Below are 6,063 nucleotides of genomic sequence, written 5' to 3' on the forward strand. Positions count from 1 at the left end.
CTAGAACGTCAAATGCGGATTTCCTGTTCCCACCCCACCCACTCCAAACTCCTAACAAGAAAATAAAAACTATATTAGAGTACTGTAAAAAGAAACTATTATGACAGTTTAAACTAATTTTGCCAAGATATTGGGCACAGTAAGGCTTTCAAGATGCTAAATATGTGTTGGCAAATCTTTTGATGAAGACATGGTTCTGATTAAAAACATAAAATATGGCCAGCAAGCTAACTCTATGGGTAAAACACTAGCCACCAAGCCTGACCCTCCGAGTTCAACACCTAAGACCCACATGGCCAAGGATAGATGCAGTTCCCACAAGGGAGAGTAGAGAAGAATGACTTTACCCTACATGTCTGCCATATGGCATATGGACAGACAAACATATGCTCGTCATTCACACAAATAAACACCAACAAAATCTTTCAATACATATCAAAGGGAATCTTAAATATAAAAATATAGAAACAATACCCTATGGTCTGAGAGGTTTCGTTTACTTTAGAAAAATCTCTGATTTACTGGGAAAGGAGGGCATCAAAGCTGTCTGCCTACTTTAAATTTACAAACTAAGATGAGTGTGACGGTGAACACCTTTAGGTGGCGTCCACCTTTAATCCCAGCACTTGGGAGGCAGGTCGGTCTATGTGATTTCGAAGCCAGCCTGGTCTAAAATTGAGTTTCAGGACATCCAGGGCTACACAGAGAAACCCTGTCAAGTAATCATGCTTTCTCTGGCAAGCAGCCGACTTCACTGTACTTTGGGGACTGTTTTATAGAACCACAATGCTCTTTTTATGTAGGTACAGCCTTAGGTTTATGCGGGCACAGCCTTCGGCAGTTGGAAGAATCTAGTTTGTCTTTCCTGATTTAATATAGAGTAGAACACCAGTAGATTCACTGGGCCTGGTTAGATACGATCTCTCATCATTTCACAAACACTGCCTATAGCTAGCACCTTCTGGGGCACTTCGGTCTCACTTTTATTCTGAGTGTTTTAATGCAAACCATACCTTTTGCAAAGGTCTAGAGTCACAATCTTAGACAAATACCCTCTTTTTAAAGACTTCTATACTAAAAACGTTATTCATTCTCAAATATAAGTAAGCTTATAATATAAGCTTATAGTGTGTAGGTCAGCGAAGGCCACCTGCATCTTCGTTATACGCGTGCTGCTTACTGGACCGCGCTCCCCATTTCTCCAAGGCTACCTGGAAACGTTTCAGTTTCTACCTGCAAGATCTTACCAAGATTGGGCAGGGAGATAAGGCTACGCCATATACAGTTACAGCTGCAGTTCACGGCCAAACTCTCACTGCTATTGCTACTTTCAACCCAGGAACCATTTTGTGCAATGCTCTTGATTAATATTTTTTACTATAATTTTCCAGTCGGTTTTTTTCTTCTTTTTTTTTTAAAAAAAAGGACAGCTTTCTTTATACACCACTGATCATCTCTTTAAAATAGATGTAACCTCAACCCTTTAAAATAAATATCACCTCAACTTCAACTCTGGGAAGTGGCAAGCAGCCACAGGCCGACTCCTTCTAAGACAATCAACTTAAATCATGCAGCCAGGAGGGCAAAGAGACCTTTCAGAATCATGGCTTTCTGATCATTGCCAAACTCTCAAGGTAGCAAAACAGGCCTAGAATATAGCTCAGTACAAAGCACTTACCTAATATGTTCAAGGCCTTGATTGCCTACGCTCTGAAAACAGAGGGGGTGGGTGAGAACTAGAGGGTGGGCAAGAGCGAGAGTGTGGGCGAGAGCAAGAGGGTGGGCGAGAGTATGAGGGAGAACTAGAGGGTGGGCAAGAGCGAGAGTGTGGACGAGAGCAAGAGGGTGGGCAAGAGCGAGAGTATGAGGGAGAACTAGAGGGTGGACTAGAACGAGAGGGTAAGCTAGAACGAGAAAGTGGACTAGAACGAGAGGGTGGGCTAGAATGAGGCAAAGCCTTAGTTCTCCTTGCTTGCCCTCACATTTATCACAGACAACCCTGAGTCTGAACTCTCATGACATGCTTCCTGTCTTAAGCCTGACACTTATTAACATTTCTCGCACATATGTGGCCAGCAATTTCACTTTTCTTCACTTGCATTCTTGGCAAGATGTCTAATTTAAATGTAACACTGAGAACACATCTAAATATTTGGACCCATTCCTTGTGAAAACAGGAGGGACAGACATTTAGCAGAGATCTCTGTGCCGGCATGTCTAGGGCTGATGGGGGTTGTTTTGTTATGTTTTGTTTTTCTTTCTGACATGTCTGCTTTCTTCGCGCGAAGCCATTGGTTTAAGCAGGCAGTACAAGTTCGCTCTGTCATCTAATCCCTTCTAGCATTACATTTTGCCTTTTTTCCAGATCCTTGGCTCATTATAAGCACAGCTTTATCAGGGAAAGAGAAAATATTTGCTTTCATGCTCTTTAATCCAACTTCATTACCAACTCTAATGTCGCCTCTCATTGGGCTTAGTTTCAATACTATTGATGAATGAATCAATCATCCAACAAAGATGCAGTCTGTTTCCATTTGTAAAGACAATTGCATCAAATCTACCTGGCAGGAGTTATTAGAATGTGCCAAATGGAAAGGTAACAAAGAAACAAGGGATGCAGAGTTTTAGGGGGAGACAGGACGGGTCAAGTTGTTGAGGTAGATTCCCTCAGTCTATTTGTTACCCCAAACTGTGTTCATTAGGAAGTCTGTGCCCACCTTGATTACCGTCTCTAAGTAGCTGACTTAAGATAAAATTCTTCTTTAACATTAAGCTGGCCTATTGACAGACTCTGAGATGGTATGTCTTTAATAACCCACTGGTTTATATAAAACCCAATCATTGACTTTTTAACTAACATCTTACAAAGCAACAACAACAACAATAGTCACAGAGACATAGAGTTTACAAATAGACTTTAATACCAAAGTCTCAATGATTTACTCAGATCTACTAAATATCATATTTTCTCTAATAATAAATAAATGTGTAATAATTTCATTCACTCTTTAAATGTTATACCAGTGAAATATGTCTTCCATGATCAGCCATCAAGTTAACCTCACCACCACCACAATGCCACTAAAGTCTAGAATAGGAAGTAAAAAATGCCACTCCTAGTTACAACTGGAACGTAAGCGAGCATATGGAAAGAGTTACTCTTAAATTCCAGCCAGGATATCAGAATTATTGTTACCTCTGTTAAGAGAATAAAATAATATCACAATGAATTGTGTAGTCAGGACCTGAGCTTCATTTCTCAGATAATAAATATGACATGCCACCACTCTCTTAATGTAGTCTAAGTCCATCTTTTTACCAGACCTTGTACTGGATCAGAAAGGGCCAAAGATGAATTTACAAGCACTGTCCTGTATGAAATTAGTCATGCAATGTAGAGTGGCCTGCTAACCAAAGGCTCTGGATCCTGTTCTGGAGCCTGCGTGTCTTTCTCACCCCTCCAAAGAGGGCAAGCAATCACCAAAAGCATTTCCCACAGGAAACCACAAACCCCAGTGCCCCCGTGCCACCTGCAGCCCCTGCTGTACAATGGCTGGCCCATCCCAATTCTCTTTAATTCTCCAGAGCCAACGGGTACACAACTGCACCAAACCACCGAATTTCACAATGTAACTTGAGACAAACTGAATCTGAGAGGCTATTTTATGGGTATTTTGCCTCCACTCTTGCAGGTAATACAATCCATAGTCCACCCACTGGCTTGCAGAGGCTGACTCTCCTAATCCCCATTACCATAGTTCCTTTGGTTCATTTCTCAAAGGAAGTATGGCTGAGAGGGCCAGCCAGGAAAGTTCTCTCTTAGCCATTGTGTTGGCCATAAGGAACATAATAGAAGATTAAACCAATCTTTAAAAAAAAATCTTTAATTTTTTTTGTGTCAATTTTACTCATATCTTCACCAAAAAAAAATGGCACTCTTGCTTTAAATACATTTTATCGATTTTTTTAAAGGAATTGTTTAAATCAAGGCTGTTCATGATCTATAACAAAAAGGAGGTTAGGGGCTGGTGAGATGGCTCAGTGGATAAAAGCACCCGACTGCTCTTCCGAAGGTTTGGAGTTCAAATCCCAGCAACCACATGGTGGCTCACAACCATCTGTAACAAGATCTGACTCCCTCTTCTGGAGTGTCTGAAGACAGCTACAGTGTACTTACATATAATAAATAAATAGATAGATAGATAGATAGATAGATAGATAGATAGATAGATAGATAGATAGATAGATAGGTAAATAAATAAAAAATTTTTTTTAAAAAAGGAGGTTAGTCTCAAATCATAGCATTTGTCAGATGAATCTTTTGGCTGCAATTTTGCCACTACACAATGCTAAAGCTTAAAATCTGGAAAATAACATTTGGGTTCTATCCCTTACTTTGTTCTGCTGACTAATATTGAAATTTTGTACTTGACAAGAAACTGCCATATTCATCTATCAGTTTTGGTCTTAATGGGGGGGTGGAAATACAGGCAGAAGCTGAGGGGCTCGAGGGCTACGTGCACCTGACCCATAACTAAGATGATAAAATGCCAATCTTATAAAATGTTATCTTAGGAGCATTCCACAAGGACCATTTCATTTTCTCTATGAGTAATTTCCAGGAGGAAGAGAGTGACTATATTTCTGATCATATTGACAACCATGTCTTTCAGTTTTGTGGCAGCTAAGTGATTGAGCAGGAGGTCCAGCCTCAGCAGTTACACACAGTCCTTTAGTCTGAAAGGGGGGCCTGGACCGGCACATTTGTGTTACATCACTAAGATGCATCTGCAGAGTAGAAACAAACCTCCCAGCTTTCTCCAGCCTTCATGTTCAGTCATACATCTTTCTATTTGAACTGAGCTGATGCTGGTTTAGAGCAGACATGCCTTTTGGAATGCCCGAGGCCTCTCATTTCTTGAATGATATGCTAAGACTTGGAATCTACCCCAAACCTCCTTGAAGCACCCTCTGCAAAGTTTAATCTAATTTAAATGGACTTTTTCTTCAGCTTAAAAATGCTCTCGTTTCTCCTTGTTTTTGCAGTGAGCACATGGACATATTTTTGTGTTTCTAAATATGTGGATGTTGAAACAATTCAGAAAGAGAGAAACAAAAACCACTACATATTTCTTTACTCCAGTCACGTTCAGGGCGATGGCAGAAAAGCATAATTCTAAAAACTCTTAGCCCTCACTCTGTGCAAAGTATTTCCCAATATGCAAAGGATCAAGCAGCAATATAGTCACAGTTCCTGTCAACTGTCTCTTTAATATGCGTGAGTCTTTAAAGCCAGAGGTCTGACATCTCAGTTTATCTTGTACAGTGTTTGCATTCATATCTGTACAAATAAAAATAACATTAGAATATGCATTTGCCCAAAAATGCATACATGTGGATAAATGCAATCATATATCTGTTGGACATGGTACAGGTATAGGCTGTGATATATTTCAAAGCATTTATCTCTACAAGGAATATGTGAGTATGATATAGAATTTCATAAGCAAACAGAAAAGAAGTGTCAAATTCTTCCTGAACATATATGGTGATTGGCTGTAAATTGATCAGCTTTTCTAAACCAAAAATTCAAACATTTGCAGTTTTTGGTTGACTTGGATTCCTTTGAAGGAAAATGAAGATCCCGGAGGGGAAAAAAATGTAATGTTTAAAGAAGGGACACAAAATGTTCCTTCTCGTAAAAACAATGATGTCAGAGTGCATGAGCCTCATCCTTAAAGTTAGTCTCTCTCTCTCTCTCTCTCTCTCTCTCTCTCTCTCTCTCTCTCTCTCTCTCTCCAAAAACCTTTCAGCTAAGCATTTTGCTTTAAGTACACAGGGAAGGAAAAGTCCTTGAAATCAGAGATGTGTTTTATACGTTGAAATGAGCTATTCATCCCTAGTGATCACTAGAAAATGTCACCAGAGAAGAAATGTACCCAAGAGAGCCTCACAAAACTCCAACTCTGGGAATTCTATTCTATCTGAAGACCTTCTGTCCTCTCACCAGCTTCAAAGACCATTTATCAGGCACCATTATACCCAACACTGTGTTAACATCAG

This window comes from Mus musculus, chromosome 12, assembly GCF_000001635.26.
Source record: "Mus musculus strain C57BL/6J chromosome 12, GRCm38.p6 C57BL/6J".
Lineage (NCBI taxonomy): Eukaryota > Metazoa > Chordata > Mammalia > Rodentia > Muridae > Mus > Mus musculus.